This window comes from Diorhabda carinulata, chromosome 6 (genome assembly GCF_026250575.1).
Source record: "Diorhabda carinulata isolate Delta chromosome 6, icDioCari1.1, whole genome shotgun sequence".
Classification (NCBI taxonomy): Eukaryota; Metazoa; Arthropoda; class Insecta; order Coleoptera; family Chrysomelidae; genus Diorhabda; species Diorhabda carinulata.
In genome coordinates this window covers 30,114,499-30,139,454 of record NC_079465.1, presented here as the reverse complement: position 1 = coordinate 30,139,454, position 24,956 = coordinate 30,114,499, and the positions used below count along the sequence as shown (strand labels likewise).

The 24,956-nt window shown below is 33.0% G+C and overlaps 1 protein-coding gene across 1 annotated transcript in view; it reads left to right on the top strand.

Moving 5' to 3' along the window:
• The window catches only part of LOC130895022 (uncharacterized), a 154,691-nt gene that overhangs the window by 37,227 nt on the left and 92,508 nt on the right, over positions 1–24,956 (top strand). The window contains exon 3 of the mRNA XM_057802112.1: positions 23,313–23,345. The gene's annotated coding sequence lies outside the window, so the exon portion shown is untranslated. The remainder of the gene's footprint in view (positions 1–23,312; positions 23,346–24,956) is intronic.

Below are 24,956 nucleotides of genomic sequence, written 5' to 3'. Positions count from 1 at the left end.
TTCAAGTGACCTGGAAATCTCTAGGTTAGTAAAGTACAGTTTAATTATTTAAAATTCACCACTACGACACCATCTATTGGTATAATTCCTGAAATATCAATTGCGGAAGACATTTATGCGAGGATCAATCAATATTTCATAATATTTACTCCCCGTATAAAATTCGGCGATCGTCAGTCCACGTGGACTCATCATCTCCATTGTTTATCAATTAAAACATCGAATCGTAAATATTTATATTGTCCGAAGCTGTCGGAAGGCGTATGTACATAATTTCTTCGAAATAGTCCTGTACGTAGTGTAATTGCTGAGCTAAATCTGTCAGCTATAAGTATACGAAACTAATGCTTCAATTTTCCTTTCAATTTCCAGTCACGTTATAGATATTGTATCAGAATTGCTCGACCATCCACCGTAACCACCAGATTTGTCGCCGAGTAATTTTTCCTGTTTCCTAACCTCAAATTTCCACTTAAACTTACGTGAAACGCCCAGTTTAGAAGGGTTAAAAAGAATACTTTTTGTACTTACTGTTCCTTTGATAGATCAGAAAACTTTCGAACAACACTCGTAGTATACAAATTATGATAAACGTTGATAACGCATTTTATTTGAAAAATTCCGTCACTGGTGATAAGTTTCAGCTGTAATTTCACAACAATCCGTCGTTCCATTTCTTTGTCATCGTCAAAACAAAAAATAACCGGGAAACGGCTATACCGATTTGTCCACAGACACGGGTTAAACAGCTGCGTACTTTTTCAAGGAAACCACAGACGGTTTGAATGTTAAAAATGACTTTAACATCTGAAATTATTGAAAATAAAAAGCTTGAATAGTATTTTTCGTCGTAGAGTTAAACTTTTTCTCTTCAATTACATACATATTAAAAAATATTTTTTTTGGTATCCACTATCCACAATTATACCATCGATCCACCCCTTTATTGCTCAATAAATATTTTTAAATAGTTTTTTGATAATAAATTATAAAAATAAACTATGACAACGTCGTGGGACACCCTGTATGAGTTATATATATTAAATAATCACCTATAATTTTGAAAAAATGTTGGGAATAACGTCGATCCAATATTATTTGATATTCAAATCATGTAAAGGGTCTTTCGAAATCATTTATCGATGTATTTAAACAATGAAAAATTTGTCTGGGAAACGAGCGAGTCTCAAATTCTAAGAATGAATGTGTAGACATTATAAATCGTAGAGAACTCGAAAATGTCTGTTAGTACGGGGGATTATTCATCGAATTTTCGCTGTTGTTTCGTTGATGTGCAAAATCGAAATAAATAAATTGAATATAACACTGTGAGATGATTTCTAATCTATTTGTATCATTTTAAAGCATTTTAAAGCAAGTTCTAATTTTTATAGCTCATTTTAGACTTATTGGTGATTTTCGACCGTTAAATCTCATTTGGTCTACTTGGAAAACAATTTGTGGTCTTTAGAGCTCAATTTGGACTTCTTCAAGACAATTTCTGATATTGAGAGCTCATTTCGAACGCCTGTACGATTATTTTCGATCCACAGAGCTCATTTTATAATTCTATGAAACTTATGACCTATACAACTTATTTTGAAGTATTTTTAGGCAAGTTCTGATTTTTATAGCTCATTTTGAACTTAGTCAATGTAATTTCCGCCCTTTAAATTTCATATGGTCTGAGTCGAAAACAATTTATGATTATTAGAGCTCATTTCGAACTTCTGTAAGACAATTTATTATTTTTAGAACTCATTTCAATCGCCTGCAAGATAATTTTTGATATATAGACCTCATTTTGAAGCATTTCGAGACACTTTGTGGTCTTTAGAGCTCAATTTGGACTTCTTCAAGACAATTTCTGATATTGAGAGCTCATTTCGAACGCCTGTACGATTATTTTCGATCCACAGAGCTCATTTTATAATTCTATGAAACTTATGACCTATACAACTTATTTTTAGAGCACATTTCAGCTAATCTCTAGGTTCTGTACGACAATTTTTTATCTATAGACCTCATTTCAAAGCATTTTAAGGTACTTTGAGATCGTTAGAGCTCATTTTAAACGTCTTTAAAACAATTTTTGATTTGAAGAGCTCATTTCGAACAACTGTAAGATAATTTTCGATCTCCAGAGCTCATATCAAGGTTCTGTAAAACTTATGATCTACAAAGCTTTTTTGAAACTCATTTAGAGGCTCCGTCAGATGGTTTTTAATATTTAGAGCTCATTTTGAATGCCTGTTAGATGATTTTTGATCTCAAGAGCTCATTTAGAGGTTCCGTTAGACGATTTTTGATATTTAGAGCCCATTTGCAACGCCTGTTATATGGTTTTTGATCCCAAGAGCTCATTTAAAGGTTCCGTTAGACGATTTTTGATATTTAGAGCCCATTTGCAACGCCTGTTATATGGTTTTTGATCCCAAGAGCTCATTTAAAGGTTCCGTTAGACGATTTTTGATATTTAGAGCTCATTTTGAACTTTTTAAATTAATTTTATGACCTTTGGAGCGCCTTTGGAGCTTCCGTGATACTATACACACTTTAAAAAAAGCTTTCTCGTGGTTAAATGTTTGTGCACAGTGCGTTCTGATATCTTAACGGCCTCAAATAACCACCCCAATTGGACGATCAGAACGTTCAACATCATCCAGAGTCCGGACAACACTTTTGAAGTCCGAATTCCACAAATAGTTTCTTGAAAGTTGGTACTTCATAAACGTCATATCGATTTGACATTGACAGCGCTATCTGAGTGTCAATCACTCGACATATCGAGTGACGTTATACATAACTAACTTACATCGAAGTTGCGAGCACTGCTAGTCAAGTTTTAAGGTATGGCAACACTGATTTGATCATAGAGTTTGACGTTTCTAATAATGAACGTACTTAGAACGTTTATCTATGAAAAAAACGTGATTATATTTTGAAAATATAGTAATTCATCGGCGCTCTATTTTAATACTATGGAAAGTATAAAACTGCGAGGATTTAATTTATTTCGAGAGTTTCTCGTATACTAGCGCTGACCGACGAATCACCTGTTTCCTACACCACTATAGTACGAGCACTAGAATTGTTTGACCTCGTGCGAATGTACGTACAGTTATTATCAATCGGATAACATTCCATTTGTCGTATAAATGGTACTTGTATGTTCGTTACGCCATCGTGAGAACCGAAAAGTAGAGCAATGCTCTGATTCCAGTGATTCACAGACATGAATATTTAAAATCAGAACTTTTGATATACAACATGTCGACTTTCCGCAAAAATTTCCTCAAAACACGAAAATTTATGATAAAATCGACACGAAACTGATACGGAGCCCAAAATACGATAATCAATTTACCTCTAAACCAAGTACAGGAGTTGTAAGGAAACTATAGAGCCAATGTTTTAACAAAAAATTCAAATTCCTTGATAATCCTTTAACTTGAACATACCAAAAGATGTTAAATATTATTAACTGGTCTATGAGGACGATTATCCAACTCGCGCGCGTGTTTTTGAGTGTTGTAAGCGTTTTAGTGAGTGCTGAAGATGACCAGCGCCCAGTGACTGTTTCAACTACGGAAACAGTGACCAAAATCAATCAAATTGTACGTGCAGATAGTCGATTGAGCATCCGGATGATTGTCGAAGCTGAAAAACCCAATAAAGATACGGTTAGAAAAGTTTTACACGAGGAATTACCCATGACTGAGTCTTTGCGAAGTTGGAGCCAAAAAATCTGACTCCTGGAAGTTATTGCGTCAACGGGTATGCCCAAATTTCCTTTTGAAAGGTTAGAAAAGGATTTGCTTCGAAAGGAACCCGATTTGAGTCTATGGAAACGGTAAACTAGAACTCCTGAAGATCCTCACCGAAGAAGACTTCCAGCACTGCTTAGATCGATGGAAAAACCTATAAAAAAGTGTGTGTGGTCAAGGGAGGGGATTATATGGAAACCAGTTTCGTTATTTAGTAGCCAGACCTCGTTTCTATCTTCTTCAGCTTGAAATATTTTCACCATAAGCTTGAAGACTTTAGATAATTGGTAGTAGTAGGCAAAAAACGGTAGCAACAACATTTTATTATTGATACGATGTTTTATACGTCTTCCTAGATCCTTCTGGTACCAACTAAGATAACCAAAATTTGTTATTAATTCTTCTATATCAATTAGGGTGTTATAGAAAACAATAAGTTCGATTATAAATGGAAAAACTTCCACAACAACTGATTCGGTGGATTATTTTTCTAAAATATTAGCTGAAAACTCAAAATCCACATTTTTTTCAAATATATTTATGATTTTAAGAAGCTACCTCAGAGTTTATTAATTTGAAGTTAAAAATTTCGTCATATATGATACTGAATCTGTCAGAGCATTTGTTTTTCCCAACTCTAGCGGAATACTAATTAAGATATGGTAACACTGACGCGAATACGTCAAATCTGTCATTACTAAGTTTGACATTTGACAGCAGTGTGTCGAATCAACTCGCTTCGACTTTTGGTGACGGAACGCCCTCGTTTTTGTTCGTATTGAGTCGTGATCGCACTTCGTACAAGATGAATTCCGTTACGATACAAAAGTAAATTGATTTCAATGGAAAATATTTCGAAAAACAACATCCAATTACCAAAATTCGTCTTCTCACTTTTCTCATATCTAAACTTAATTCTTTGTACGGTCCGCACTCTAGGCAGACCGCCCAACAGAATTTAACAGGGTTCAAAACCAAATTTTTCGATTTTTAAACTGGGAATACCCAAACATTTCCTTTGAACTTGTTGATTACTCGCTTTATATTATTTTCTTAAGAGCTCGTTTATATTAAATGAAAAATCACATCGTTTAAAGCCTAAATGGGAATGGTAATAACATTTCAAGTGGAAACTGTGTGTGGTCTTGAAGAGATAACATTATTTCAGTCTTTTCTATGATAGTTAAACACGCACCAAGGACGATTAATGTTATTTGAGATTTTCAAAATACGATCTTAATTGATCTTCACCTTTAAAGCGTAACGATTCATTATAATTAACAAAATAAGAATGTGGTACAATGTTTTGGGTTATCAGACACGGTTTTTTCGATGATAGAAACAGTTTTAATGGTATTTTTAAAGGGGGTATTACGTCATTAAACCCCCCCAACTCTAACTGAGACGGATTGTGTATAGTCGTAACGCGTTTGTCTGTGTTAGCTCATTTCGAGCCATGTGTTTGCCTTTTGAGATAAAAATGGTGGTTAAAAGTGATAAGATGGTGGATACTACAATTCTGTGGGGTGCTCTACGTCATTGGGGGCTTTATTCAGACGAATAGACGAAAAAATGTTATAATGGAGTGACTGAGTTTCGAAAATTCCCGCTTTTTTTGAGTCTTGATTAAAAAGTCAAAGTTGGCACGTGGAAATGAAAAAAAAATGGCGTCGTTGTGAAGACACATTCGAATTTTACCAATAAAATTTTAAAATATCAACAGAAACAATTTTCCCCGATGACAAACTCTCCAATCGTGGTCGAGGTGTTTGTATTACGTCATATACGTACTTACATCGGACGAGCTGTCGGTTGGTACTACCGCAATTTCATGTTGTCCCAAGAATGCCGCTTTAAGCCCTACAGGGGGCCTCACATTGTTAAATGGAACAAAGAAGACCGAGATGTTAGATTAGAAACATTACGTCATTCCTATTTTGAAATAGAGCTAGAGAAATATCCGTATATTGATTTGAAATATTGACTTGGCAATATATAGAGGGTGTCCCAATAAAAAATATTTCCTTAAATACGAAGAAATACGATTTATTCGATAAAATTCATCGAGCTTTTAATTAGAATTAAGCTTACAATGAAACAAAAACGTGTTGGAGATGTTTCCATCGTGTTTTTGGCAATATTTCACAGAAAAAAAAACAGAATTTCACGCTGTTTCATAATTATTGATGAAACTTGGGTTTATAACTTTACAACCGAACCGAAAAAACGATCAAAACAATGGACTGAAGGTTCAAAGAGGACAAAGACTGTTCCAACTGCTGGCAAGGTTTTTTGGGATGCGCGTGGACAGTTATTCAAATTGAAAACAAAATCTAGCAGATTGTTTCACTTTTATAACGAAATTTCACTTTCAGAACCAGAAAAAACCGTAACCAGCAAATTTTAAATTAACTAAATTAATGGTACACATTGTAGCAGTTTTGTACTGCTTGTTTTTTATGTAATTGCATAAAACGTGATATAAAAAATGTCTGAATGACCTCCATCGTCAACTGTGCATTGAAACGCATTTTTAACATTCTGTAATGATTGCTGGGATTCGGATTTCGAGAAACGTCACGTACTCTACTTTCATTATCATCAAGATCTTTATTTGATCGAGCAGATATTTGAAATATTCGCTCCTGCAAACAACAAAAGAAGAAGTAATTAAAAATGGTATCTGAACAATTACGTCCGCAGGGAATTGAAATTAAGATGTGAAAAATATCATTAAAATCTGCTAGAATGTGCGATACTACAGACTATAAGATTCGGGAAGCAATTAAGATTCAATTCTGGCCTTCTTTAACTTCTTTAAAACCCCCGGAAGCGAAGAAGATTTATTTTGAAGAGAATTTTCACCTTCTTCGAAAGATATCAGAACAACCGAGTTGGAGGTAGTATCAGAGCTTCCAGTCGATTGTTTACAGTATTACTAGGAAACGTTGAAACCTCTGGAAGCGAAGAAGATTTATTTTGAAGAGGATTTTCACCTTCTTCGAAAGATACCAGAACAACCGAGTTGGAGGTAGTATCAGAGCTTCCAGTCGATTGTTTACAGTATTACTATGAAACGTTGAAACCTCTGGAAGCGAAGAAGATTTATTTTGAAGAGGATTTCCACCTTCTTCGAAAGATACCAGAACAACCGAGTTGGAGGTAGTATCAGAGCTTCCAGTCGATTGTTTACAGTATTACTAGGAAACGTTGAAACCTCTGGAAGCGAAGAAGATTTATTTTGAAGAGGATTTTCACCTTCTTCGAAAGATACCAGAACAACCGAGTTGGAGGTAGTATCAGAGCTTCCAGTCGATTGTTTACAGTATTACTATGAAACGTTGAAACCTCTGGAAGCGAAGAAGATTTATTTTGAAGAGGATTTCCACCTTCTTCGAAAGATACCAGAACAACCGAGTTGGAGATAGTATCAGAGCTTCCAGTCGATTGTTTACAGTATTACTATGAAACGTTGAAACCTCTGGAAGCGAAGAAGATTTATTTTGAAGAGGATTTCCACCTTCTTCGAAAGATATCAGAACAACCGAGTTGGAGGTAGTATCAGAGCTTCCAGTCGATTGTTTACAGTATTACTATGAAACTTTGAAACCTCTGGAAGCGAAGAAGATTTATTTTGAAGAGGATTTCCACCTTCTTCGAAAGATATCAGAACAACCGAGTTGGAGGTAGTATCAGAGCTTCCAGTCGATTGTTTACAGTATTACTATGAAACTTTGAAACCTCTGGAAGCGAAGAAGATTTATTTTGAAGAGGATTTCCACCTTCTTCGAAAGATATCAGAACAACCGAGTTGGAGGTAGTATCAGAGCTTCCAGTCGATTGTTTACAGTATTACTATGAAACTTTGAAACCTCTAGAAGCGAAGAAGATTTATTTTGAAGAGGATTTCCACCTTCTTCGAAAGATATCAGAACAACCGAGTTGGAGGTAGTATCAGAGCTTCCAGTCGATTGTTTACAGTATTACTATGAAACTTTGAAACCTCTGGAAGCGAAGAAGATTTATTTTGAAGAGGATTTCCACCTTCTTCGAAAGATATCAGAACAACCGAGTTGGAGGTAGTATCAGAGCTTCCAGTCGATTGTTTACAGTATTACTATGAAACTTTGAAACCTCTGGAAGCGAAGAAGATTTATTTTGAAGAGGATTTCCACCTTCTTCGAAAGATATCAGAACAACCGAGTTGGAGGTAGTATCAGAGCTTCCAGTCGATTGTTTACAGTATTACTATGAAACTTTGAAACCTCTAGAAGCGAAGAAGATTTATTTTGAAGAGGATTTCCACCTTCTTCGAAAGATATCAGAACAACCGAGTTGGAGGTAGTATCAGAGCTTCCAGTCGATTGTTTACAGTATTACTATGAAACTTTGAAACCTCTGGAAGCGAAGAAGATTTATTTTGAAGAGGATTTCCACCTTCTTCGAAAGATATCAGAACAACCGAGTTGGAGGTAGTATCAGAGCTTCCAGTCGATTGTTTACAGTATTACTATGAAACTTTGAAACCTCTAGAAGCGAAGAAGATTTATTTTGAAGAGGATTTCCACCTTCTTCGAAAGATATCAGAACAACCGAGTTGGAGGTAGTATCAGAGCTTCCAGTCGATTATTTACAGTATTACTAGGAAACTTTAAAACCTCTGGAAGCGAAGAAGATTTATTTTGAAAAGGATTTTCACCTTTTTCTTTTTTCAAATACCTTGTCCGCCTTTTTGACAGCCAAATTTTTGCAACATGACGATCTTGCAATATCAATACAATACAGCATCGATGTTTTTTGGCACAACAGCCGATTTTCGACGACCTTCACGAAATTCAATCTGTAGGAAAGTTCAACGACGATCCAATCTAGAAAAACAGCAAAACACGGTGATTGGAGATGGCGCTTCATCACCAGAAGTCGAAGCTAGTTGATCGGCATCCTGCTGATGGTTTAATCCATGTCGAAAGTCAGAGAAAATGTGTGTTTGGATTATCTGTAAACAACTAGCACTCGTATATCAAAAATGTCTGCAACGTCAGATTTGTTACATTCAAATCAGCGTTGCCACATCTCCAAACTCGAATATCAACCCTCGTATAAGTGTTCCATTGATTAAATAATAATTTGTACGAATTTAGCTATTTTATTCATATCCCACGCTCTTTTGAAATCAATAAATATAAGCAGAAAATTCTACTATCTCATCGAATGATAATATGAAATATTTAGCGCGTTTTCACGATTATCGAACACAGAAAGTATATTCTCTGTAGATATTACAGTTACCTATACCTATTGGTGATAATTATGCGATTTTGACATTCCCACGCATCCATTCTGAATACTAATATTGAAAAATCCAGCGATTATATAAACGTTCTATGCATAACAAACTGATATCAAAACCAATTTGAATGCTCGTTCTACCAGACGGAATTATCTTCCTTCTTATATATAATTCTTACTATAAATAATTACGTGAAGATGAAAGAGAAGAAAACAAAACGTTGCTGAAACTTATATAATCGAATGATTATCTAGAACTTTCATCAATTATTGAAGAAGATTGAAATAAAATTGATGAATTTTAGTATTTGATCGTAAACTAGAATTTCATAACTTTTTTTATCAAATAATCATACGAAAAGACTTTTTTAGACGACGTCATCTGATAGTTGTTCGTTCTGTATTCATTTACATACCGAAAGGTGCGTTTTTAATGTTCCATGTAATGAAAGTGACAGTTCCGTACTGCAAAACACTTCCGGGACGTTCTGCAGTAGACAACTTTAACTGCCACAAATGTCACTCCAACTAATTCAATGTTGACAGTTGACAGTTTCACTTAAATGATTTTGCATAACCTTAAAGCTTATATAGATGACTTAATAACAAACAATATTGAATTTGCTAACAGAATACTTTCTTCCATCACAAATACGAATCAATCAATTGTCAGTTAACTTACATACATTTCCATTAATTGTCCATTATTTACCTTTGATAATTCGACCAATTCAAATGATTTCCGATGACATTAAATCTTTTTATTACTATAAGACACACTCACTTATCTTTGTAACGGATTCTGGTTATTTTCCTTTGATTAATGACTGGTTTTCCATATCAGAAGAATCCAGTTTTCAAATAACCAAGTATCTAATTCAATGATCTTTTGTTAGATCTGGACTATACGGTGGATAAAGTGTAATTCCTTCAATTCAACCATCGTTGACATCGACTTGTAAATCGATGGGTTGTCTTGGTGAAACAGCCATGGATTTGACGCCATCTGTGGGTCAGTCTATTCAACGTGTCTCGGTTAATTCTCGTAGCGTATCCGATTAGTTTTATAGATGTCACCCAATGATCTTGATTGGTACATTCAGAAGGTCCAAGGGAGTCCGATAATTAGCAGATTATGGTCAATATTCCACGCATTTTAATGTAAATAACAATCTGATTCTTCAGATTCAAATAACGAAGAGTATGCAGAGTGTTTATACTGCCCGGATTCTGTACATCATGTCACATAACTCCAGGATCGACGTTGATGGTGATGACGATGAAAAAAAGTCTGGAAAGTTGTGGTGCTCGAGGTTTTTGTGAAGCTGCTTATATATTGTATCCAACCACAACATCTAACAAGCGATGATGATGATATTTGATGTCCAGATAAGACCAAATCTTGAGCTGCTGTACTAGACTTCTTCATAAAACCAGCAACCAAGATCTTTGCTATACTAGACTCAATAAGATTGATTCCACCTCGCTCTAAAATGCTTTTAAGATCTGAATAACAGAGTTGAGTATCTAGATCCTTGTGCTCAAAATATTCTGATAATTAAGAGCTTGACACTTTTGATTTGAAGTTCAACACTCTGTAGAATACGTACGAGTGATTTGCTTTAGAATTTTTGAGCAGTCGTACTGTTAAAACAATCATAAAGTGTATGTCATTCATTTTAATAAATTATAACAACAAAACAATTCAAAAGCTGACTTATTATGAGTTACATAATGACTATAATAACGATAGCCTTAAGGTTCTTTTTGTTATATACAGTTTATCTGTCAATGAAGATATTACAACGAATGTCGTAGCGCCCAAGAGCGATACAACATTTCGAACGGCTTCGTCTAACGATTATGTCAAAACGTACTTCAACATTTCTTCTTTTTTTTTTTTATTAACAGCTGCCCATCAAAATTCGTGTCTGCGTGTGTGTGATCTAGATGCCGTCCAAAGATTAGCGCCTGCTTCGCACTGGGAGACTCGAAATAGTTTGAAAAAAAAATTGTCTTAACAGTTAGACGAATTTATGTATATCAACGGTATTGTGAATTGATTATTTAACTTCTTCTTTTTCTCGTGTCGTCTTCTATGATTCTGTCAGTTCGAGGTATCGTCAGGATGCTTCTATAGAGCTACATCTCAAATGTCTCGACTTTTTTTTATCCTGGGAATCACAGATCTTCGGGATCGAAGCTACACGACGTGGCAAGCATTTTGTTTTAAGCAACACACCCTGTATCTAAGAAATTGTTCGATCAAAACATTTTTGTTTATCAACCGTGAATTGTTTCTTTATTGTTTATGATTGTAGTTTAGTCCAATTTAGTCCTTTAATACACAGGATTCATATTTTTTGGACCATGACATATTTGTGTGAAAAAATCGACGGTTTACGAGCCCAGATTGAGCATGAGCTTTAAAATACTTCTTCGATTAAAAAGCGATTGAAAAAATCTGGTATTTTTGGAAGGGTGGCAGTGAAAAACGTCTTTCAAGACCTTAAGTTGGAATTAAAACATAATTTGTTGATTCCGGTAACCGTTTTCTTCGACGACGAATCAGTTGTAAAAAATTTACGAACTAAATTTGACTGCTTTTCATTTCCTTGCATAGCCATTACTCTTTGTAACCATATTTGATAGTGGAGACTTTTGGTCTTCAAACTTCTGCTCCTTGCAACAGTCCGGACCAAATATTAACACTTTAATCATTCTTTGGTATCAGTTTCAACTTTAGACTATCGTTACAAAACATTTATTTCATCCTTTATCAATTTCCCTTTGTTTTTCGCTAGTTCTTCAACCTCTTTCCATCTTCATTCAACGTGCAAGATGTTGCATGGAATTTCGTGCAAGATCAACATATTGCATCGACGAATATTGCACGTTGTTTGATATTAACGCCACTTGACATGAAGCAATACAGCGTGCAAGAAATTGCATGGAATTTCGTGCAAGATCAACATATTGCATCGACGAATATTGCACGTTGTTTGATATTAACGCCACTTGACATGAAGCAATACAGCATGCAAGAAATTGCATGGAATTTCGTGCAAGATCAACATATTGCATCTACGAATATTGCACGTTGTTTGATATTAACGCCACTTGACATGAAGCAATACAGCGTGCAAGAAATTGCATGGAATTTCATGCAAGATCAACGTATTGCATCGAAAAATATTGCACGTTGTTTGATATTAACGCCACTTGACATGAAGCAATACAGCATGCAAGAAATTGCATGGAATTTCGTGCAAGATCAACATATTGCATCGACGAATATTGCACGTTGTTTGATATTAACGCCACTTGACATGAAGCAATACAGCATGCAAGAAATTGCATGGAATTTCGTGCAAGATCAACATATTGCATCGACGAATATTGCACGTTGTTTGATATTAACGCCACTTGACATGAAGCAATACAGCGTGCAAGAAATTGCATGGAATTTCGTGCAAGATCAACATATTGCATCGACGAATATTGCACGTTGTTTGATATTAACGCCACTTGACATGAAGCAATACAGCGTGCAAGAAATTGCATGGAATTTCGTGCAAGATCAACATATTGCATCGACGAATATTGCACGTTGTTTGATATTAACGCCACTTGACATGAAGCAATACAGCGTGCAAGAAATTGCATGGAATTTCGTGCAAGATCAACATATTGCATCGACGAATATTGCACGTTGTTTGATATTAACGCCACTTGACATGAAGCAATACAGCGTGCAAGAAATTGCATGGAATTTCGTGCAAGATCAACATATTGCATCGACGAATATTGCACGTTGTTTGATATTAACGCCACTTGACATGAAGCAATACAGCGTGCAAGAAATTGCATGGAATTTCGTGCAAGATCAACATATTGCATCGACGAATATTGCACGTTGTTTGATATTAAGGTCGCTTCACATGAAGCAATACAGCGTGTAAGAAATTGCATGGAATTTCGTGCAAGATCAACATATTGCATCGACGAATATTGCACGTTGTTTGATATTAACGCCACTTGACATGAAGCAATACAACGTGCAGTAAGTTGCATGGAATTTCTTGCAAGGTAGTGGAAGAGATACTTTTCTATAAACCTCGTTTTTACTTAGTTTATCACATAGATTTAAAAAAAAAATCGATGTTTCGGTCAGTAGAGCACTACAAGTAGAGTTCCGTAATTTATTTAACAATTAATATCGTTGATAATGCAACTAACATTCTCATCACACATTCACCATACCGTACGTTTTGCATACGATCTAGATCTTTCATTTCACTACCGACATTCGACTTTTATTGAAATTATTGTTTTCCGTTCGTTGGTTAATCGATTTATAGCTTTTTCATTACATTTATTTATCAATAATAATAATAAAAAAATGGTTCATTTATGTAGGACATGAAACTAGTAAGTCTCAATGTTTCACTAGTTTTTTCTTTTTCGTCTTTAATTGCTTTATCTGCTGCGACTGTTGGGTGTAAACAAAATTATTCTTATGTTGTTAACTTCGTTTTTAAACGGATTAACAGATGACAACCACTATATCGTATTTCTGATTCCTGGTAACATTTCGCTTTCACCCTGAGCGAATTACCCACTTTTTTCATTGTTAAACCTCATTAAAAATATAACATCACTCAATAAATCGTGTGACTGACACACAGATAGCGCTGGCATCGTCAAATCCGTATGACGTTCAAGTAGTACCAACTTTCAAATGACAATGTGTCAAATTTCATGACATTTCGATCAGCCAACGGAAAGTGACAGCTACTTAAGTGAAGCCACTTCTGTTATTTTCAAAACAATCAATCGTAGAATATTTTTGGATCATTTGAATGAAAACATCAAGGAAAAACAGTTTCACCAAGACAAGTCGATGGAAACGAAGATTAAATTGAACGAATTATACTTCTAATTGTTACCTTATCCACCGTATAGTCCAGTTTTAGCCACCAGTAACTAATAGCTCTCCGGAATTTCTTGCATCGAGTCCCGGAACACCCTATCAGATCTTAAATTTAAACGACATAATATTATTATTATTTTTTTAGTTGTTGTTTGCCGTAATTAATGATTTTGTTGAATGAAGTGTGAATATTCGTTTTCTAGAGGGAACGCTTTTCTATTTACCGTCTGACCCGATTATCAACCAAGCAGGGTTATAGCAGTACTACAAACGAAGGCCATACCATAAAGACGTTATCGAGATGAATTTAACGTTAGTCGTTTCGAATCAGCGTCGATTTTAATTGGACTTTATCGAAACGAATTGCTAATGCACATATCCTTTTAACTAAAAATACCACGTAGTGGAAAATTTATAATTATATAAGAAAATGCGGAACTATGTTGATATATATTTCATATTATTAAACCGAAAATATATATTTCAACGCAACGGAAGTTACGAATTTTCCGCGTTTAGAAAATGTACATTAAATTATTAGAAAGTGGAATACATTCGAGCAGTAAAGGTCGCTTCACATGAAGCCATACAACGTGCACGAAGTTGCATGGAATTTCGTGCAAGATCAACATATTGCATCGACGAATATTGCACGTTGTTTGATATTAAGGCTGCTTCAAATGAATTAATACAACGTGCAAGATGTTGCATGGAATTTCGTGCAAGATCAACATATTGCATCGACGAATATTGCACGTTGTTTGATATTAAGGTCGCTTCAAATGAATTAATACAACGTGCAAGATGTTGCATGGAATTTCGTGCAAGATCAACATATTGCATCAAAGAATATTGCACGTTGTTTGATATCAAGGCCGCTTCAAATGAATTAATACAACGTGCAAGATGTTGCATGGAATTTCGTGCAAGATCAACATATTGCATCAAAGAATATTGCACGTTGTTTGATATTACCGCCACTTGACATGAAGCAATACAGCGTGCAAGAAATTGCATGGAATTTCATACAAGATCAACATATTAAATCGACGAATATTGCACGTTGTTTGATATTAATGCCGCTTGACATGATGCAAAATTCACATATTTTATCGACGAATATTGCACGTTGTTTGATATTAAGGCTGCTTCAAATGAATTAATACAACGTGCAAGATGTTGCATGGAATTTCGTTCAAGATCAACATATTGCATCGACGAATATTGCACGTTGTTTGATATTAAGGCTGCTTCAAATGAATTAATACAACGTGCAAGAAGTTGCATGGAATTTCGTGCAAGATCAACATATTTTATCGACGAATATTGCACGTTGTTCGATATTAAGTTCGCTTCAAATGAATTAATACAACGTGCAAGATGTTGCATGGAATTTCGTGCAAGATCAACATATTGCATCAAAGAATATTGCACGTTGTTTGATATCAAGGCCGCTTCAAATGAATTAATACAACGTGCAAGATGTTGCATGGAATTTCGTGCAAGATCAACATATTGCATCAAAGAATATTGCACGTTGTTTGATATTAACGCCACTTGACATGAAGCAATACAGCGTGCAAGAAATTGCATGGAATTTCATACAAGATCAACATATTAAATCGACGAATATTGCACGTTGTTTGATATTAATGCCGCTTGACATGATGCAAAATTCACATATTTTATCGACGAATATTGCACGTTGTTTGATATTAAGGCTGCTTCAAATGAATTAATACAACGTGCAAGATGTTGCATGGAATTTCGTTCAAGATCAACATATTGCATCGACGAATATTGCACGTTGTTTGATATTAACGCCACTTGACATGAAGCAATACAGCGTGCAAGAAATTGCATGGAATTTCATACAAGATCAACATATTAAATCGACGAATATTGCACGTTGTTTGATATTAATGCCGCTTGACATGATGCAAAATTCACATATTTTATCGACGAATATTGCACGTTGTTTGATATTAAGGCTGCTTCAAATGAATTAATACAACGTGCAAGATGTTGCATGGAATTTCGTGCAAGATCAACATATTGCATCAAAGAATATTGCACGTTGTTTGATATTAACGCCACTTGACATGAAGCAATACAGCGTGCAAGAAATTGCATGGAATTTCATACAAGATCAACATATTAAATCGACGAATATTGCACGTTGTTTGATATTAATGCCGCTTGACATGATGCAAAATTCACATATTTTATCGACGAATATTGCACGTTGTTTGATATTAAGGCTGCTTCAAATGAATTAATACAACGTGCAAGATGTTGCATGGAATTTCGTTCAAGATCAACATATTGCATCGACGAATATTGCACGTTGTTTGATATTAACGCCACTTGACATGAAGCAATACAGCGTGCAAGAAATTGCATGGAATTTCATACAAGATCAACATATTAAATCGACGAATATTGCACGTTGTTTGATATTAATGCCGCTTGACATGATGCAAAATTCACATATTTTATCGACGAATATTGCACGTTGTTTGATATTAAGGCTGCTTCAAATGAATTAATACAACGTGCAAGATGTTGCATGGAATTTCGTGCAAGATCAACATATTGCATCAAAGAATATTGCACGTTGTTTGATATTAACGCCACTTGACATGAAGCAATACAGCGTGCAAGAAATTGCATGGAATTTCATACAAGATCAACATATTAAATCGACGAATATTGCACGTTGTTTGATATTAATGCCGCTTGACATGATGCAAAATTCACATATTTTATCGACGAATATTGCACGTTGTTTGATATTAAGGCTGCTTCAAATGAATTAATACAACGTGCAAGATGTTGCATGGAATTTCGTTCAAGATCAACATATTGCATCGACGAATATTGCACGTTGTTTGATATTAAGGCTGCTTCAAATGAATTAATACAACGTGCAAGATGTTGCATGGAATTTCGTGCAAGATCAACATATTGCATCGACGAATATTGCACGTTGTTTCATATTAAGGCCGCTTCAAATGAATTAATACAACGTGCAAGAAGTTACATAGAATTAGCCACGAGAAACTAGCGGAAATTATTTTTAGAATTTCACGTACACCACTAGAAGGCGTATATTTGAAAATATAGAATCAAAAAAAAGATAGATTTTTCAAAATTCATCTCATTAATTAGCACTTTATATACAATAATCGAATTTTTTCGACTCTTCTTTATATTTTGATAAAGACTTAAAGAAAAGTCGAAAACGTCAAATTTTATTTTTCTTCTAAAAATTATTAAAAAAACTAATTACAGAAGATGTAAAGTAGGAACGAGTAGGTGGAATAGATTTGAATAAAAAGAAACTTATGATGATAAAAAAGAACTCAACTTTTTTTTGAGCACTATAATGAAAAAGCAAAGCTGAGAAACTTATCAGCGAATATAAATGATAAAATCGCCACAAATTGTTTTTAATTTACTTCGATTTGGACACTTTTAGAGTTTAGATAGATAGAGGACGTTTTAGCAACGAAATTAGAGTTTTATTGAATTGTTCGAATAGAGTAAAATTAGAAGTGACTGGAAATTACTAAAGTAGGATCGAGTAGGTAGAACAGATTTGAATAAAAAGGAACTTATGATGTAACATTGAAAACACTGTCAAAAATAATTTAAAAAAAAAACTATTTTTAAAACAGAAGAGACCAAAAATCAAGAAGAACATTTAGAAACATTTATATATAAATATTAATTGTTTCTTTTTTTTTTTTTTTCGTGCGAATCAAGTGACCTAAAAGGCGTCTGACCTACAACGATACCTGTCTCGAATCACAGAGGTCTCGTTTACCGTTATATAACACCGAAACGAGTTATCGGTGACGAATTTTAAATATTTCACCAACAATTATTCATTTGGATGCGAATAAATTTATCATTTATCCTGATAAACAAAAACTGCTGTTATGTATATTAATAAATATTGTTTCTTATATTAAATTTGAGTGTAGGCGTTATTTACAGTATGAAATTTCAACCAAATTAATTGTTTTTGGTAGTTTTTAGCTTGTTTGGGATTTTTTACACTAGAATTGAATAAATCGATTCACCAACTTGCTTTTTAAAAACAATTTATTCAGCAAACAAAGTATTTAATAGAAAAATTCAAATTATATGTGGTTACACTAATCTGACCGGCGTACTAGACGAATATCAAATTGAATGAACCGAGTATTAGTTTTAAAGGCTTCTTTATATATTAGTTCTCATCTTATACAATAATAATTATAAAATTAGATAAATATATTTATGATTCATTATAGTCACTTTAATAATCAATAATTGGTTGAGGTTGAAGTTGAATCTATGAAACTGACAGAAAGACTAAACACAGACAATTTATAGTAACGATAACTTAATGAGGTTAGAGTTCATAATAATAAATAAGTAATTGATTTCTTTTTCTTAACTCTAGTTTACATCGTAATTTGTCCTTGGAAACTGTCTTTTCCAGAAAAACCTAAATTTTCCTTTGGAAAACTGTCTTTGTCCAAATCAAACTGTCATCATACACCCTAATTTGTCTTTGGAAACTGTCTTTTCTAGAAAAACCTATATTTTCCTTTGAAAAACTGTCTTTCTCCAAATCAAACTGTCGTATATCGTAATTTGTCTTTGAACACTGTCTTTTCCAGGAAAACTCAATTTTCCTTTTGACAAACTGTCTTTCTCCAAGTCAAAGTGTTATCATACATCGTAATTTGTCTTTGGAAACTGTCTTTTTTAAAAAAACTTAATTTTCCTTTTGATAAACTGTCTTTCTCCAAATCAAACTGTCATCATTTGTCGTAATTTATCTTTGGAAACTGTCTTTTTCAAAAAAACCCACATTTTCCTTTACAAAACTGTCTTTCTCCAAATCAAACTGTCATCTGTCTTCAAAAACTGTCTTTTCTCACATACAAACTGTCATTTATGTTTAGAAATATTTCCGTTTCAAAGCAATCCATTATTTTATTTTACGAATTTGTCTTTTCTCAAAAGCTTTTTATTAACTTTTTATTATATAAGGCGATTTATTACAGTATTTCTATTAAATAATATTTAGAAAAGTCTATTTTTTTTCTAGAACTTTGTAGAATACTATTTGTGGTGTATAAATAAGTTTATGTAGCGCAGTTAATTAGTTTTCAATAAATAGTTGTAGCGAAAAGAACGAATTAGTAAAATTAATCGAAGTTATTATTTAAATGATATGTATAAGTAAATTATTGTAAGTTAAGTGTATTGTGTAGTGTGTGAATAAATTAAACGTAAGAAACAGTTATTATTAATTTATCCCACGAATAGAAAGAGTGTGAATGTGATTATCCAGTATAAGTTTCACAAGTTTTTTCATATTTTAATTCTTATCTTATACAATTATAATCATAAAAATAGATAAATATATTTATAGTTTATTATACTCGCAATAATAATAATTAAATAATAATTAATTGAAGACGATATCTTAATATGGTTGAAGTTGAATCTATAAAATTGACAGAAATACTAAACACACACAATTTATAGTAACGATAACTTAATGAGGTTAGAGTTCATAATAATAAATAAGTAGTTGATGATGATGCGCCGTTATGAAAAGGGTTGTTTTGGATTACTTTACTCTAATATGCACAATTAAATTTTAGTACGGTTAATCAAATTAAACGTATATCAACCGGGGTTCTACTGATTTATAACACCAACATGTTTTTCTGGCCTCCTTGCTGGTTTTAACAAAATGAGATGATTTTTTTTGTATCTATTCGTAATTATAAATGAAACCTAGATAGTGAATAACATTTCTATTTGGTTGATTCAACACATCTGACCGCCAGCGACCATTTTATGTTTCCTAACCTTAAAATTTCATTAGCGCAAAATAAACTGGGAATTAATCGACGTCAAAGGACTTTCTGCACGTGGGGAATCTTCTAATGATTCTCCTCCCCAGCAAAACAACTTAGATCAAGGAAGAAGCCATTCTAAAATAAAATGGTTTGAGGTAGCAGGTTGAAACTTTGTCTAAAGCTTGTTGAGACTTGTTACTGACGTGTTCATTCATGTAAACACACTTTATTTATTATATAAGGCTAGGATGGATTGTTGGCACTACGTATTTGTGTATGGTATAACTTACAAGACTACTCTGATGAGGCTAATCACTTGAAAACTGTAAATTGTATTCAGGATTTCCTCCAAGAATAATAGAGCTCCACTCTGTATATTTTAAAACGAGTAAAATGATTTATTACTTCAAGTATTGTTTTAAATAATTTATAAGAGAGTTGAACAGTCAATTTATATCGATTTACTTTTGATATTAATACAAATACTTACGAGATAATTTTAATTGCTGTTATTGAAAACTTGTTTTTGAAACAACTGTTTCTACCGGTAAAAACAACATCGACTTCCAATTTTTTTTTCGTTCGTAGATAGTATGGGAAGTCAAAAGTGGACGCCATAATTTCTGAAAACAATTTCTCTCCAATTCAGTTAACATACAACAAGTTTTCCGTAGTCGGCAACGAATTAGGGAATAATTGGTAACATTTCAAGGAAACGAACGTAGTCAATTATATCTATTCGACGAACGCTACAAATCCCAACGGTTTCTATCGATTGATTCGGAATATAAAACGTTCGATATGATTTATTTACTTATTTACACAATAAACGTATAATGGTTCAAAAACACATGCTGTAATATGAAAAAACATGGAATACACATGGAAATTACTGAAGAAGGAATGAGTAGGTAGAATGGATTTGAATAAAAAGGAACTAGCATAGAAAAAAACGGATATTTAGGATATAACAAATCAGGAAGTTTCTGGTTTATTAATTAATAGGGGAATATACAGAGAACAATCCCCAAAAAGTGTACTAAATCCACTTCTTTAGAACACTTTTACAGTATAAATAGATAGAGGACGATTTAGCAACGAAATTATTGTTTTATTGACTTTTTCGATTTGAATGGGAGGTCGATAATAAATTAACTTGGATTTTAAAATTAAAATAGAAGTGACTGGAAATTACTAAAGTAGGAACGAGTAGGTAGAATATATTTGAATAAAAAGGAACTAGCATAGACAAAAAAACGGATTTTGAGAATATAACAAAACAGGAAGGTTCTGGTTTATTAATTAATAGGGGAATATAGAGAGAACAATCCCCGAAAACTGTACTAAATCCACTTTTTTAGAACACTTTTACAGTATAAATAGATAGAGGACGATTAAGCAACCAAATTATAGTTTTATTGACTTTTTCGATTTGTATGGGAGGTCGATAACAAATTAACTCGAATTTTAAAATTAAAATAGAAGTGACTGGAAATTACTAAAGTAGGAACGAGTAGGTAGAATATATTTGAATAAAAAGGAACTAGCATAGACAAAAAAACGGATTTTTAGAATATAACAAAACAGGAAGGTTCTGGTTTATTAATTAATAGGGGAATATAGAGAGAACAATCCCCGAAAAGTGTACTAAATCCACTTTTTTAGAACACTTTTACTGTATAAATAGATAGAGGACGATTTAGCAACCAAATTATAGTTTTATTGACTTTTTCGATTTGTATGGGAGGTCGATAACAAATTAACTCGAATTTTAAAATTAAAATAGAAGTGACTGGAAATTACTAAAGTAGGAACGAGTAGGTAGAATATATTTGAATAAAAAGGAACTAGCATAGACAAAAAAACGGATTTTGAGAATATAACAAAACAGGAAGGTTCTGGTTTATTAATTAATAGGGGAATATAGAGAGAACAATCCCCGAAAAGTGTACTAAATCCACTTTTTTAGAACACTTTTACTGTATAAATAGATAGAGGACGATTTAGCAACCAAATTATAGTTTTATTGACTTTTTCGATTTGTATGGGAGGTCGATAACAAATTAACTCGAATTTTAAAATTAAAATAGAAGTGACTGGAAATTACTAAAGTAGGAACGAGTAGGTAGAATATATTTGAATAAAAAGGAACTAGCATAGACAAAAAAACGGATTTTTAGAATATAACAAAACAGGAAGGTTCTGGTTTATTAATTAATAGGGGAATATAGAGAGAACAATCCCCGAAAAGTGTACTAAATCCACTTTTTTAGAACACTTTTACTGTATAAATAGATAGAGGACGATTTAGCAACCAAATTATAGTTTTATTGACTTTTTCGATTTGTATGGGAGGTCGATAACAAATTAACTCGAATTTTAAAATTAAAATAGAAGTGACTGGAAATTACTAAAGTAGGAACGAGTAGGTAGAATATATTTGAATAAAAAGGAACTAGCATAGACAAAAAAACGGATTTTGAGAATATAACAAAACAGGAAGGTTCTGGTTTATTAATTAATAGGGGAATATAGAGAGAACAATCCCCGAAAAGTGTACTAAATCCACTTTTTTAGAACACTTTTACTGTATAAATAGATAGAGGACGATTTAGCAACCAAATTATAGTTTTATTGACTTTTTCGATTTGTATGGGAGGTCGATAACAAATTAACTCGAATTTTAAAATTAAAATAGAAGTGACTGGAAATTACTAAAGTAGGAACGAGTAGGTAGAATATATTTGAATAAAAAGGAACTAGCATAGACAAAAAAACGGATTTTTAGAATATAACAAAACAGGAAGGTTCTGGTTTATTAATTAATAGGGGAATATAGAGAGAACAATCCCCAAAAAGTGTACTAAATCCACTTTTTTAGAACACTTTTACAGTATAAATAGATAGAGGACGATTTAGCAACGAAATTATTGTTTTATTGACTTTTTCGATTTGAATGGGAGGTCGATAATAAATTAACTTGGATTTTAAAATTAAAATAGAAGTGACTGGAAATTACTAAAGTAGGAACGAGTAGGTGGAATAGATCTGAATAAAAAGAAAGTTATGATCTAGTATAGAAAAGAACTGAATTTATATTTTTCAAAATATGACTAAGCAGGTATGATTTGTTGCCTCAAAAAACGTAACATACGAATTAACACGGAACTATTATACAAAATTTACTCGAAACAAAAACAAAATTATCAATTTTTAAGAGCATTAAAATGAAAAATCAAAGCTGAGAAGCTTACCAGCGAATTTGAATAACAAATTGTTTCTAATTTACTTCGATTTGGACACTTTTGAAGTGTAGATAGATAGAGGACGATTCAGCAACGAAATTAGAGTTTTATTGAATTAATCGAATATTCAAAATGTTTTAAGAAAAAAAGTAACAAATATCCTAAACAAACATATAATTCTCCAGCTAATATCGTGTTTTTTTTTCAGAATAACGAATCATCTCCCCGTACAGACCTATCGGTAAGTACCCACACTAACCACGGTGTTTCTCATCTTTTTTTATTCTTTCAATGAGCTGCGAGCGTTCCTTTACGAATTACCTATATGAAAGACTTTTTCCCAACATCGTAGATACTATGTACTAATACAATAGACTATTCTTCTTCTTCTAGACCATTATCTCGGTAGAAAATGGTTATTTGTTCTAGGCTATGTAATAGTTCATGATTGTTACAGAGGAACACGTTATACCTACACGTAATAATTACATCGGTAAATAATACTGAAGAGGTATTAACTATTTGTACATATATAGGATGATTCATTAATAAAGTTTGAAAACGATTCAGTGTAAGAGAAATGAGCATTCGGAAATATTGTCGCTTTCAATAGTTCAAACAAATACCTCCAGTACCTCCTTATCCAAGTGAGGTTCGTTGAGGATTCGTTCAGGTTGAGCAATTTTGCACGTATTCCACTAGATATACAACCTTTGAAATTTAAAACCTGCTCGTAGTACTTTATGGTACAATATTTTACTTCCGAGCGAATATAAATAACAAAATCACCACAAATTGTTTTTAATTTAGTTCGATTTGGACACTTTTAGAGTTTAGATAGATAGAGGACGATTTAGTAACGAAATTAGAGTTTTATTTAATCCTTCTAATGCAGTAAGACGTTAACAAATTGATTTTTTCAAAAATTAGGATGCTAGAATTAAAATAGAAGTAAGTGGAAATGACTAAAGTAGAAATGAGTAGGTAGAACAGATTTGAATAAAAAGGGACTAGCGTAGAAAAAAACTGGATTCACATTTTTCAAAATATGATTAAACAGGAATGTTTTGTTGCCTCAAAAAACGAAAAATACGAATTCACACGGAAATATATTTACAAAATTTACTTGAAACAAAAGTAAAATGAATAAAGATAACTTTTTTTGAGCATTATAATGTAAAAAGCAAAATTCGAAAACTTACCAGCGAATATAAATGATAAAATCGCCACAAATTGTTTTTAATTTAGTTCGATTTGGACACTTTTAGAGTTTAGATAGATAGAGGACGATTTAGTAACGAAATTAGAGTTTTATTTAATCCTTATAATGCAGTAAGACGTTAACAAATTGATTTTTTCAAAAATTAGGATGCTAGAATTAAAATAGAAGTAAGTGGAAATGACTAAAGTAGAAATGAGTAGGTAGAACAGATTTGAATAAAAAGGGACTAGCGTAGAAAAAAACTGGATTCACATTTTTCAAAATATGATTAAACAGGAATGTTTTGTTGCCTCAAAAAACGAAAAATACGAATTCACACGGAAATATATTTACAAAATTTACTTGAAGCAAAAGTAAAATGAATAAAGATAACTTTTTTTGAGCATTATAATGTAAAAAGCAAAATTCGAAAACTTACCAGCGAATATAAATGATAAAATCGCCACAAATTGTTTTTAATTTAGTTCGATTTGGACACTTTTAGAGTTTAGATAGATAGAGGACGATTTAGCAACGAAACTAGGGTTTTATTTAATCCCTATAATGCAGTAAGATGTTAACAAATTGCTTTTTTCAAAAATTAGGATACTAAAATTAAAATAGAAGTAACTGGAAATGACTAAAGTAGAA